Below are 12,787 nucleotides of genomic sequence, written 5' to 3'. Positions count from 1 at the left end.
GTGAAGTACCCCAGAATGTTAAATGTCATGGAGCTTGTAACTGGATTGTTATACATATAGTTTTTCATATTCCTTTTTGGATAATTGCTGTCTTGCATGTAACAGAAAGTTATTTTTTAGGTGCAGTACAATATTTTATGCAGATGGATTTATGGACTATCTACTTATCTAGTAGTTTACTTAATTTTTTGGAAAGTCTGTCAGTTGTGGGAGTGTCTAATACAGTAGAATTGCAAGCTGGAATAGGGGCAAACCTTTCTCAACCTCTTAGCTCAAGAAATCAAAGGCAAAAACAACGGATGGACAAAATTTTTAATACTGCTGTTATACGCTTAGAACGTTGATAGAATAATACATTTTGTATTTCTGAAGGCTATGAAGTATGAAAGTCAAATGTCTGCCATTATTTAGTGATGTCAGTCTTCAGTTTCTCAGCAAACCACAAATCTTATGATGAACAGACCAAACATTTGAGGCAGAAATCTGGACATTTTGCAAAAACCTGGACAGTTAATGAGGTATGTATTGTAGTCACAGTGATGTAAGCATAATTTTGTTTTAATTTATCCAAAATGTAAAACCAATTTTAATAGTCACTTGTTAGTCCCAACATAAATCTGCAGTGCATCAGATGAATGTTCACATATGCCACATAACAGCTAAAGGAGTTGTGAAGCTTCTGTAGATAACATTTTGCAAAATGTCTTTGGCCTCATTCTCTCATGATCATAAAACCCCTCTTCCCTGTGACCCATATATTCCTCACAACCCTGGTAGCCTGGGACATTGAGAAGGAGGTTGATCATCAGGGATTACAACAGTTGTACAGCAGCGGTAAGCATGGTACTCTTTGTACACCCCCCCCCCCCGCATTGGCAAGAAATATGCTGGAATTCATGCTGCTCTGGAAGTATGCATCCATCCATGTGTGTGTATATATTTAAGCACACACTTATATATATATATATATATATATATATATATATATATATATATATTTATGCATACACATATACAGTGGATATAAAAAGTGTACACAACCCTGTTAAAATGCCAGGTTTTTGTGATATAAAAAATGAGACCACAATAAATCATGTAAAAACTTTCCCCACCTTTTAATGTGACCTATAATGTGTGTGTGTAGATTTGTCTCTCTCTCTCTCTCTCTCTCTATTATATATATTGTGTGTGTTGTGTGTATGTATGTGTATATATATATATATATATATATATATATATATATATATATATATATATATATATATATATTGTGTGTGTGTGTGTGTGTGTGTATATATATATATATATATATATATATATATATATGTATAGCGTGTATATGTGTGTGTGTGTAGATTTGTGTATGTATATATTTGTGTGTGTGTATATATGTATATATATATTTGTATGTATATATATTTGTGTGTATATGTGTGTGTGTATATATACATATATATATATATGTATGTGTTTGCGTGTATGTGTATATGTGTGTGTGTGTGTGTGTGTGTATATATATATATATATATATATATATATATATATATATATATTTGTATGTGTGTGTAGTCTCTCCGTATTATGAAAGCTGAGAAAGGTACTGGTTTTGTGCTGATGGAACAATTTGTTTATGTTAAAAAAAAAAAAAAAAAAAAGGAAGAAACCCTACAAAATAAGATTTTTATCAGGTGGTTGACTACAATACTGTTATGAAACATTTCAAATTAATAGCCAGAAGTTTAAAACTCTTTCAAAAAGACACTGCCATTTCTACTGATGAATTTAATTTCATGTATGTTCCTTACCCTAACTTGGATAGGTTATTTGGAATACCTAAGATACATAAAAATCAATCCGCTCCACCTTTCAGACATATTGTTTCCAACAAAAAAACGAAGACAGAAAAGATTGCAGAGTGTTTAGATTCTATTCTAAATCCACTTGTACAAGGTACACCACATAATTTTAAAGATTCTTTGGCTTTTTTGAATGAGCTTCACAGTATAAAAAATGAACTACACAAATGTACTCTAGTCACACTAGATATAGAGTCACTATACACTAATATTCCACACCTGGAAGGTCTACACTTACTACAGTTGTCTTTAGAAAAATACACCACATTCTATGCATTTAAAATTAAAACTATTACTACATTAGTTGAGATAGTTCTCAATAACAACTTCTTTTACTTTAATAATAAAATTTACAAGCAGATCAAATGTGTATCAATGGGTTCTAGAGTTGCACCAGCTTTTCTAATTTGGTGCTTAGTGCTTGGGAGTTAGAAAATCTTTCACATTTTCACAACTTTGACTCAGTATTACTGTACAAGAGATTTATTGATGATATTTTTTGCATGACGAGGAGATGTTACTAACCTTCACACGTTTATTACAGACATGAATATCAGTGTAGGTTTTCTTAATCTTGTCATTTCGAAGTTGGTAAATCTATTGATTTCTTAGACACTAAAATTGACATACTACAAAATGATAGCATTTGCTCTACAGTGTACAGAAAAAGTACATACAGGAATAATTTTCTGGATTTTTCAAGTCAGCACCCATACTTTATGAAAAAGAATCTGGTTAAAGGGTCAATTCATATATGTCTCTCGTCTAACTAGCCATCATGTTGAATTTAAAGTTCAAACTGATCTTTTAAAAAAGATGTTTTACCAGAGAAATTATCCACCTTCACTAGTACAAAATATTTTCACTAAAGTGGCATCTCTTAGATACTCTAAATATATGCCTATTCTGATTTATGATCTTGTTGATTCTAAGAAAAAGAATAATACCGACAAGTGCCTTAGTTTTCCCCACTGCCTATTTCAAGAGACATGTCTCTTATTAGACAGATTATCACAAATAACTGGGATTTAGTATCCAATTCGCAATACTTGACAGGTATATTTGGTACAGCTTCATCTTTTTCATTCAAGAAAACTAAATCTGTTCGTATGCATTTAGAGAATACTGATTCACAGTTTCTTGTTGTACCTACACCTTCCTCGACTGCAAATGTGAAGGCATGTTCTGTTGTAAGAAGTGTGTTGTATGCCCTCACATTTATACAAGCTCACAATATACTTTCAAGCATCAAAATTATACAATTAAGTTTCAAAGACATTTTGATTGTCATACTACATCTGTAGTATATGCTGCTGTGTGTTCAGCAGGTAATTGTTTTTACATAGGAAAGGCATCCAGAAAACTCTGAGTTAAAGAGCATTTAGCTGCCATTAGACATTTGAATACCAAAAATGCCTTAGCTAAACACACTTCTTTCTGTAATGGTTCATTTACATTTTTAATTCTTGAACAAGTAGATCCATTTTTTGGTGACACATGTTTTTCTTGAGCTGAGAGAACTAAAGTGGCAGCTTCTGCTAGGTGCAGATATGCCACCCGGTTTAAATGAGTCAATTAACATTAAATGTGCACTAAAATGGTACACCTAAATCTCAGCATATGCATAATCTATACATACTACATTGCTCATTGATATGTATTATATATATATATCTACACTGTCATTGCTAGTTTTGAAAAAGCACTACACAGCTTTTAAATATGCATGACATGTATATATCTACACTTGTACTGCTCTTTTTGTAAAACCACTGATCTGAAGTAGGAGATTCATTTGTCTGCAACCTGTGGGTTATGGATCCGATATTGGATCCGAACCGGCATGGTTTACCAGCTATGGATCCAAGCTCTCAGCTCCTCCCCTCACCCATAATGCCCTGCTCTACCCTCATGACCTCAGATCTCGTTTGCCGCGCTGGTGACCAGATTGTGTTCCTAAGCTCTTCAGCTAAGTGCAGTTTTTTTAGTCTTTAAAGTGCTAATTTTTGAAGTTTTGTGTGAAAGTTGTGTGGAAGTGTAGGTTTCCCTATTTCTTAATCATACTTTTAGTGTTTTAAAATTTAATTTTACCTTTCCCTCCCCTTGCTGGTAGCATAGCGTGTGTTTGGGCCTGTTGAGTGGTTTTGTTACTTGCTTTAACTCTAGTTTAAGTAACTTTTTTGCATTTGGGATGTCTGAACAACCCAAAGCTGTGTTCTCCAAGTGCTCCGAGTGTGGCCATAAGCTTTCCCCGGCTGATGGCCACACTCGGTGTGTTAGATGCCTTGGGGTTGAACACCTCACTTTTGGATGTTCCATTTGTGCAGGGTTCAACCCCAGGGCATTGAAGGAGCGGAGGTCCAAGCTTGTCTTGGCGGGTCTTTTGCCACCAGACTCGGCTCCGGCCTCCGCTCCTTCGGGGGTAACAGTTTCTACGGTTGTCTCCTCTCCGGCTCCCCCTCCTCCTCCTGGGACTCAACCTCCCTGTAGTGGTTCAGAGGAGAGAGAAGCTAGAAAGAAGGACCGGAGGGAGAAGCACCATAAGCGGCGGGCCGAGACCTCTGTTTCGGCCCCGCCAGCCAAGCAGGCTTCTCCTCCGGCCTCCTTGTCTGCTGGCTCTCCCCCTCCTCGGCTCCGGTCTCCAGTGTGTTTTTCACCGAGACCTGAGGAGGAGGAGACCCGATCTCCGTCGAGGCTATCGAGGAGGCACTCAAGGCCTACCTCGGTAGCCTCGTCGAGATCAACTTATAGCCTGTCAGACGCTGATCTGGACCGGATGATGAGAAGGTTAATCCAGGCCCAGATGCAGATGGGAGTGCTCTTGCCTCCCCCCCCCCCGTCTGGGGGGGAGCTCGACCCCTTTTTTCAAGCCAATTGCTCCCTTCTCCGACCTGCTACCCGGGTTCGGAGCAGTTGGAGCCGAGCAGCCGGGCGGGGTGGGTGGCGCCGATAGTACTGGTGCCGGATCCGACCCTGCCCTCGAGTGCTTCAGATCCGACCTCTCGGAGCCTGGATCCGAGCTTCGGATCCGGGAGGATCAGTGCTCCTTCGGCGCCGTCTGTGTCTGAGCGCACTGTCCCTTCGGATCCGGCGCTTGGCGGGTCCGATCCACTCCTCGGATCCGAGGGGGAGCCGATTGTTGGATCCTTTGGTCGAGGTCGGCTCCCCTTCGGCTTTTGATGTAGTGAAGAGGGCCCTGTTGAGGGTCTCCGGACCGGCTCCGTCCCGCGCTCCCTCTGCACTGGGTCAGGCTTCCACCATCCGGCCCTTGGGACAGCCCGCTCCTGTGCCCCAAGCTGTTCCCCTGGAACAGAACAGGTTACTGTTTGCGAGGAGTCCTCTGACAGCCCCCCGGAGGATGTTCCCCGCAAACATACGTGCAAAAGGAGTTACATTGACTCCCCCGAGTCTCTCACAGAAGACACGGATTTGGAGGAAGGGGAAGGCTCCCCACGGTCACCCCCCGAGGATGTCTCATTTGGAGACATCATGGAAATGCTCCGCATAAGGGGGGGGGGTGGTCTGCCCCCAAGTCTTCCTCAGACGAGTCCGTGTTCTTGGAGGCATTTGAAGCGGGCCCGTCTACCTCTTGGGTGTCCCCTCCTGCCGACCCCCTGGTGGACCTCATTACCACCAGGGCGTGGAAGGAACCGGACACCGTGGAGCCAATCCCTAAAAGGCCCGACCGTATTCTCAGTCCCCCGGCTGACCGTGCCCATTGGAGTAAGGGGCCTCCGGTAGATGCCATGTTGACGGCGGCGGCCACCAAGAGGAACTTGCTCAGGAGAGTCCCTCAGTCCATCCCGAGCAAGGAGTCTCGGATGATGGACCGCTTGGGGAAGCGGATGTTTAGTTCAGCGACCTTCTCTGTAAGGGCGCTGAACTATCTGGCACACGTGATTAGGATGCAGCGCGATCTTATTAAAGAATACGCTGCATCCCCCCCAGAGTCCATGTCGGAGGAGGGCAAAGTGCTGCACTCCACCCGCATGGCCACTCTCAGGTCCGTCACCAATACCTCTATGCGGCTACTCTCCCATGCTACGGAAGGTGCCGCTAGAGCCGCAGGGGCAGGCCTAGTTACTGAGCGTCAGGCCTGGCTCCGTCATTGCGATTTCTCAGAGCCCTTCAAGGCGTCATTTGCGAATGCCCCCTTCGATGGTTCTGCCCTCTTTGGCAAAACTGTTCGCGACACTTTGATCCAGAGCGAGAAGGACGGGAAGACGCTGTCTGCCGTCGGAATCCGCTTCTCTGCTCCCCAGAGGCCCTATTCTAGGAACCAAAAGGGACAGAAGAAGATGTGGTTCCGGAAGTCGCAGCAATCTCAGTCTGCTCCGGACAACCAGTCCTTCCGTGGCAGAGGAGGACAGGGAGGACGCCGCCCTAGGGGCAGAGGGGCTCCCAGGAATTTTGGGTCCAGAGAACCTTCTCTGAGCGACCTGCAGCAGCCCTGAGGGTTGCCCGGCTGCTCCACTCTGGAGGCAGTCGGGGGACGTTCGAGCACCTAGCGGCATGGGAGTCCATAACATCAGACCGCTGGGTCCTCCAGATCATATCCAGAGGATACCGTATACCCTTTCTTCATTTGCCAAAATTGAAGTCCCTCCCAGACGTTCCACCCGGTCAGTGGGAGGCCGCTTTGGCAGAGATTGGCCATCTGCTAAAGAAAAGAGCCATCCAGCCCGTCCCCCCAGACCAGATCGGATCAGGGTTCTACTCCAGGTTCTTTTTAGTGCCAAAAAAGACGGGGGATCTAAGACCAATTTTAGACCTTTCACTCTTGAACCTGGCAGTTCCCAAGGAGAAGTTCCGAATGGTCACGTTACAGTCTATTCTCCCCCTTCTGGGAGAAAATCACTGGATGTGCTCCATAAACCTCAAGGATGCATACTACCACATACTAATGGACAGGCGCTCCAGGAGGTTTCTCCGCTTCCGGCTGGGAGCCAGTCACTACCAGTTCCGGGTCCTTCCCTTTGGTCTCACCACAGCCCCCAGGGTGTTCACCAAAGTATTAGCAGTGGTAGCGGCCCACCTGAGGCTTCAGGGGGTACAGGTCTTTCCCTACCTGGACGACTGGCTCCTCACTGCCCCAACAAGGCATCTACTACTTTTGGCGCGAGACTCCTTTCTCCATCTTGCTCCCCGTCTGGGCATCACAATAAACACAAAAAAATCCAACCTAGCACCCACGCAGTTCATAGATTTTATAGGTGCCAGGTTAGACACAAGGAGATTAATAGCCTTCCTCACTGCGGACAGAGTTCAAAATCTGCAACTCCAGTTGCGGGCCATTCTCCACTCAAGCTCAGTTCCGGCGGAGTTGGTCCTGAGGGCTCTAGGATCCATGGCGGCTGCTATAGCGCTACTTCCTCTCGCCAGGTTCAATATGCGCATCCTCCAATGGACACTCCTAGTCCAGTGGTCGTATCTTGCTCTTCCTATGCATCATCCCATTGCGATCAGCAAGGCTTGCAAGCGGTCCCTCCTGTGGTGGCTACACTCTCCAGATCTCCACGGAGGCCGCCCATTTTGTGCTTCTCCCCCTCTCGCCACGGTGACCACGGACGCCTCCCGCCTCGGGTGGGGGGCATTTTGCAGGCCGGACCGTCCAAGGCACGTGGAACGATTCAGAGTCCTTACTGCATATCAACATTCTAGAGATGAGAGCAGTGCTCTTAGCGTTGCTAGCAATTCAGGCCTTTCTTCCCTTGGGAACAATTGCGATTCAATCGGACAACATGTCGGTTGTCTGGTATATCAACAAGCAAGGAGGAACCAGGTCTTACCTCTTTGTCGAGAAGCCATGAGAGTTTGGGAATGGGCAATCTCCACCAACCGCTTTCTCATAGCAACGCATATTCCGGGTCGGTCCAACATCCTGGCGGACAAACTCAGTCGCACCATTCTCACCCCTTACGAGTGGTCTCTCAATACTCAGGTAGCGGAACGCATATTCGCACGGTGGGGAATTCCTTGTTGCGATCTTTTTGCCTCTCCCTCAAACACCAAGTGCGACAGTTTTTTCGCTCTGATACTTCCTCCCGGAGGCTCCCCAAGAGACGCTCTGGTGCATGCTTGGCCACCCGGTCTTCTTTATGCTTATACCCCCTTGCCTCTGATGCTCCAAGTTCTTCAGAAAGCCTCTCGGTTGGGGTGCAGAATGATTCTCATTGCTCCGTTTTGGCCTCGACAGATCTGGTTCCCCTTCCTAAGGTCTCACTCTGTGAATCCTCCTTGGATTCTAGATCCCATTCCGGATCTGATATCTCATCCATCCCACTTATCTCCTCCGAACCTGGACAACCTGAAGCTGACCGCTTGGCTGCTCCAGTTCCACTCTTGATCAGGACTCCCGGTATTTCGTCCCCTGTTAAGGCCATCCTGGTGGCAGCTCATAAGCCATCCACTAGGAAAGTCTACCGCAGCAAGTGGAAACGGTTCTCGTTGTGGGCGTAGCGGCAAGGCCTAAACCCCTTCACAGTTCCTCTCCCTTTGGTGCTTGATTTCTTAACCACTCTTTTTAATGATGGTGCCAGCAGTTCCACAGTCAAAGTACAACTTGCGGCAATTTCCCATTATCACATTGGTCATGACTCCAATCCACTGATGTCGGCCAAGTTGTGTAAGATTTTCCTTAAAGGTACTTTTCTTCTCAGGCCCCCTGTAAAGCAAGCGGTTCCTCCTTGGGACCTTTCCTTAGTTCTCCAGGCCTTGACCGCCCCCCCCCCTTCGAACCGGCAGCTACGGTAGATCTGAAATTCTTATCTTTCAAGACCGCCTTCTTAGTAGCCATTACTTTGGCCAAGAGAGTTTCAGAGCTTCAAGCATTATCAGCTAAACCTCCTTACTTGGTCTTTCATCCGGACCGTGTTTACCTCAGGACCAACCCGTCCTTTCTTCCTAAGGTAGCTTCTGAAGCAAACATTAATCAATCCATTAACCTCCCTGTCTTCTTTCCTAAATATGAAAACAAAGGTGAATACAAGCTTCACTCCTTAGATGTTCACAGGCAACTTAGATTTTATCTAAACAGGACGGCTGGTCATAGACAATCCGACCAGTTGTTCATTTCCTTTGCTAAATTTAATTTGGGCAAACCAATTTCTAAAGTCTCATTATCTCGCTGGATTTCACAATGTATCTTATTGGCTTATCAAGCTTCGGGAAGGCCCGCACCGGAAGGTGTACATGCCCATTCAACCCGGTCAGTCTCTACCTCGGCAGCCTTTAAGGCTAGGATTCCTCTAGATGATATTTGTGCTGCAGCCACGTGGGCTTCATCTCATACTTTTATTTCCCACTACAAGTTGGATCTTGCATCTAGGGGTAGAGCATCCTTTGGCTCCGCGGTGCTCGGAATATCCTTCCATGATGGCCGCCCAAGATTCAGGTAGCTGGGGACTCTGTCCCACAGGTTGCAGACAAATGAATCTCCTACTTCAGATTTAGAAGTTATGTACTCACCATAACGTTCCATCTGAGTAGGTGTATTCATTTGTCTGCAACCATCCCGCCCTCCTATCCCCCTGGCCTTTCAGTTTCCTGCATATGATGTGTTACCCTTTTCAGGGTGTTCTTGCTGTTGGCAAACTCGATCTGAGGTCATGAGGGTAGAGCAGGGCATTATGGGTGAGGGGAGGAGCTGAGAGCTTGGATCCATAGCTGGTAAACCATGCCGGTTCGGATCAGATATCGGATCCATAACCCACAGGTTGCAGACAAATGAATACACCTACTCGGATGGAACGTTATGGTGAGTACATAACTTCTAATTCACCTCATTAGATAATTTATATAACTATCACAGCAATACTGCTGCACTGTTATCGGTTATTGTTTTCTCACATGATACTTTTTCTATATGTAACATTCACTCTAAAGTTTTGCATTGTCATTCTGAACAAGTTCTTGTAATCATAATAGAACGAAAGCTTAATTGAATCTATCCTTAGCCTCAGTGTTTTTATTTATTTCACAGTCGGATGATTTCACTGCAGTTTACTGAAGTTTATTGTGTTTTATTTATATATATATATATATATATATATATATATATATATATATATATGTACGTGTGTGTGTGTACATGTATGTGTATATATATATATATATATATATATATATATATATATATATATATATATATATATATAAAGTGTGTCTGTGTGTCTGTATGTATATATATCTATATAGATGTGTGTGTATATGTGTATATATATATATTTATATATATATATATATATATATATAGATGTGTGTGTGTATATATATATATATATATATATAGATGTGTGTGTGTGTATATATATATATATATATATAGATGTGTGTGTGTGTGTGTATGTATGTATATATATGTTAAAACAAAAAACTTCAAAGGCTGCTGGACAATAAAAAAGAAAACACACGGGCTGATTGTTTTAAGCGCTTTCATTCCATCAGCATCCTGGAACTTCATCAGAAAACTAAGGATACATGCAGTGCAGAGTTAAATAAAAAGAAATGGTAATAAAAAATATACAAATACAAACTATCCAGTCCCGTAACAGTTCAACCTACTACAAAGCCAGTAATATAGTGCACAAAGGCTGTGGGAGTGGTTTAGACTGAATACAGTAGTGTAAGGTAACTGGTCACATATTAACCTATCAGTATCAACTGAAAAAAGGCAGTAGCAAATACCTAGTAATATATAAAATACACTAGCAAAAAGAGATCAAAATAGTGTAGCAAGTCCACCTAAAGAAGAAGCATTATAAAGGCAAGGTTATATGCACAACACTGCTACATCGTTCATAATTAGTTCAATATAGGAAATATAAGAAATACACCTGCAAACAGAAATATTTTTTATTTTATTTATTTTATTTTACATTTGTTAACCGGGCTAGTCTAGCTGGATATATGTCCATTTTCAGTAGAGGCCCGGGGAGAAAAGCTCCACAGATACTAAATTACAAGGAGACAAATTTTAAAATAAATTCAGTACAAAAAGAATATATGTTTAGTAGCACAAAAAACAAAATTCCTAAGGAACACACTCAAAATATAATTATTCAGTAGAAACATTACAAAACATCAAGATTAGCAACATATATTTGATAATCCGTTGGAGAGAAAAAAGTAGAAAGGGAGATAAGAAGGGAATTACAGAAGAAATACAAAGGAAGAAGAGAGAAAGAGGCAATAGTGTAGTGTGGAAAAGGGTAATGTGATGGAAAAGAGGAGAGGGGAGAGAAAAAGGAGGAGAGGGTAGGAGCATAGGAGGAGAGTAACAGGGCAATAGGAAGAAGGAATAAGTAAAGTAAATAAGTATAGTGTAAAAATTCTAGTAGTGTAGGGGGAAAGAAGAAGATCAGTCAGGAGTCATGCAGGAGCAGAGCCAGTGATTTTGGAAGTACAGTTTGATTTTTTGTTTGAAGAGTGGTAAGGAGGGGATTAGAGTGATATCAGTGGGTAGCTGATTCCATATCCTTCCTACAGTATTAGTGAACAGAGAGTCACCAGCTAAGTTATGGGTCTTTACAGATTTGGTCATGAGTTTAGATGAAGATCGAAGGGAGGTAAGATTATTGTAAGGGATTAAAAGTTGAGAAAGTATAGGGGTATTATAAGGTTGGTACAGTATCTTGTGAGCAATGGTAAGTTGGGAGATCAAAAGACAGTTTTGTAGCTCCAGCCAGCCTAGGAGTTTTAGGTTTTGACAGTGATGTGTTCTGAAAGGGTTACTGGTGGCAAAGCGGGCAATGCTATTGTAACAAGTTGCTAGTTTATTTAGGTTGGCCTTCTTAAGGTTAGTGAAGATAGGTGAGGCATAAAAGAGGGTAGAAATAAGATGGGAGTGGGCAATAGTAGCTCTGGTAGACAGTGTGAGAAAAGGTTTGATACGGTATAATGATCCAATTTTTTTATTAACAGTTTTGATGATGTTATTGATGTGTTGATCGAAAGTGAGCTTGTTATCGATGGTTATTCCTAGCAGTTTAGTTGATGTGTCAGGAGAGATAACAGTGGAGTCATTGGATAAAATGTTGAAGTTTAATGGGGAGCCTCGAGTGGTAGGAGTGAAAAGGAGAAGTTTTGTTTTTTTAGCATTGAGGAGGAGGTGCCGTCTAGTGAACCAAGTTTCTACAGTGTTGAAGGTGGTTTGAGTTAGAGAGAGTAGCTCTGCGGAGGTAGATGCTGAGCAAATAATCGTGGAGTCGTCAGCATATTGGATGCAGGTAGCTTGTGGGATGATAGTGTTGAGATCGTTTATGTAAAGGGAGAAGAGAAGTGGACCGAGAATAGAGCCCTGTGGGACTCCAATAGAAACAGGCAGTAGTGAAGAGATATGATTGTCCCAAAGAACGGCTTGATGCCTGTTGCTTAGATAAGACGTAAACCAACGTTTACGTTGCTTAGATAAGATGTAAATATAAAGAGAGTTGTAAATAGAAATCTAAATAGAGAAGCAAATCCACCTAAAGAACGAAGCAGTAAGAAGGCAAGGTTAAATGCACAACACGGCAACATCATACAAAATAGAACAATAAAAGAAAACTTCAACATAGTTCAACAATAAAAAATAATAAGAGAACAGACTTCAGCATCGTATAAAAAGAGGATTAATATCCTAGAAACACAAAAAGAATATCCTGTATGCACAAAAATAGCAATAACAAAGGCAAAGTAATATGCACATCACGGCAACATCTTACAAGATAAATTGACTCAAACATAATTCAACAATAAGAAAGACTTCAGCATCATTCCAAAAGAAGAAAAATATCCTAGCTGTGTGTAGTCATAATCACTCCTGCCTACATAAAACACAGTAAGACAAAGTCAATAAAATAGTGCACAAAGACGGTGGGAGCTGCATAGACTGAACACAGAAGTGTACGGTAACTGGTCACTGATTACCCAATCATTATCTAAGCACAAAA

At 42.6% G+C, this 12,787-nt stretch overlaps 1 protein-coding gene across 6 annotated transcripts in view; it reads left to right on the top strand.

Moving 5' to 3' along the window:
* Positions 1 to 12,787, top strand: part of LOC122816964 (serine/threonine-protein phosphatase 4 regulatory subunit 1-like) — a 1,601,647-nt gene that overhangs the window by 312,632 nt on the left and 1,276,228 nt on the right. The window lies entirely within an intron of this gene.

The sequence above is a fragment of the Protopterus annectens genome, chromosome 12.part0 (genome assembly GCF_019279795.1).
Source record: "Protopterus annectens isolate FY-2018-M chromosome 12.part0, PAN1.0, whole genome shotgun sequence".
Taxonomy (NCBI): domain Eukaryota; kingdom Metazoa; phylum Chordata; order Ceratodontiformes; family Protopteridae; genus Protopterus; species Protopterus annectens.
The sequence above is the reverse complement of the archived record's forward strand: the minus strand, read 5'-3'. Positions and strand labels throughout refer to the sequence as shown.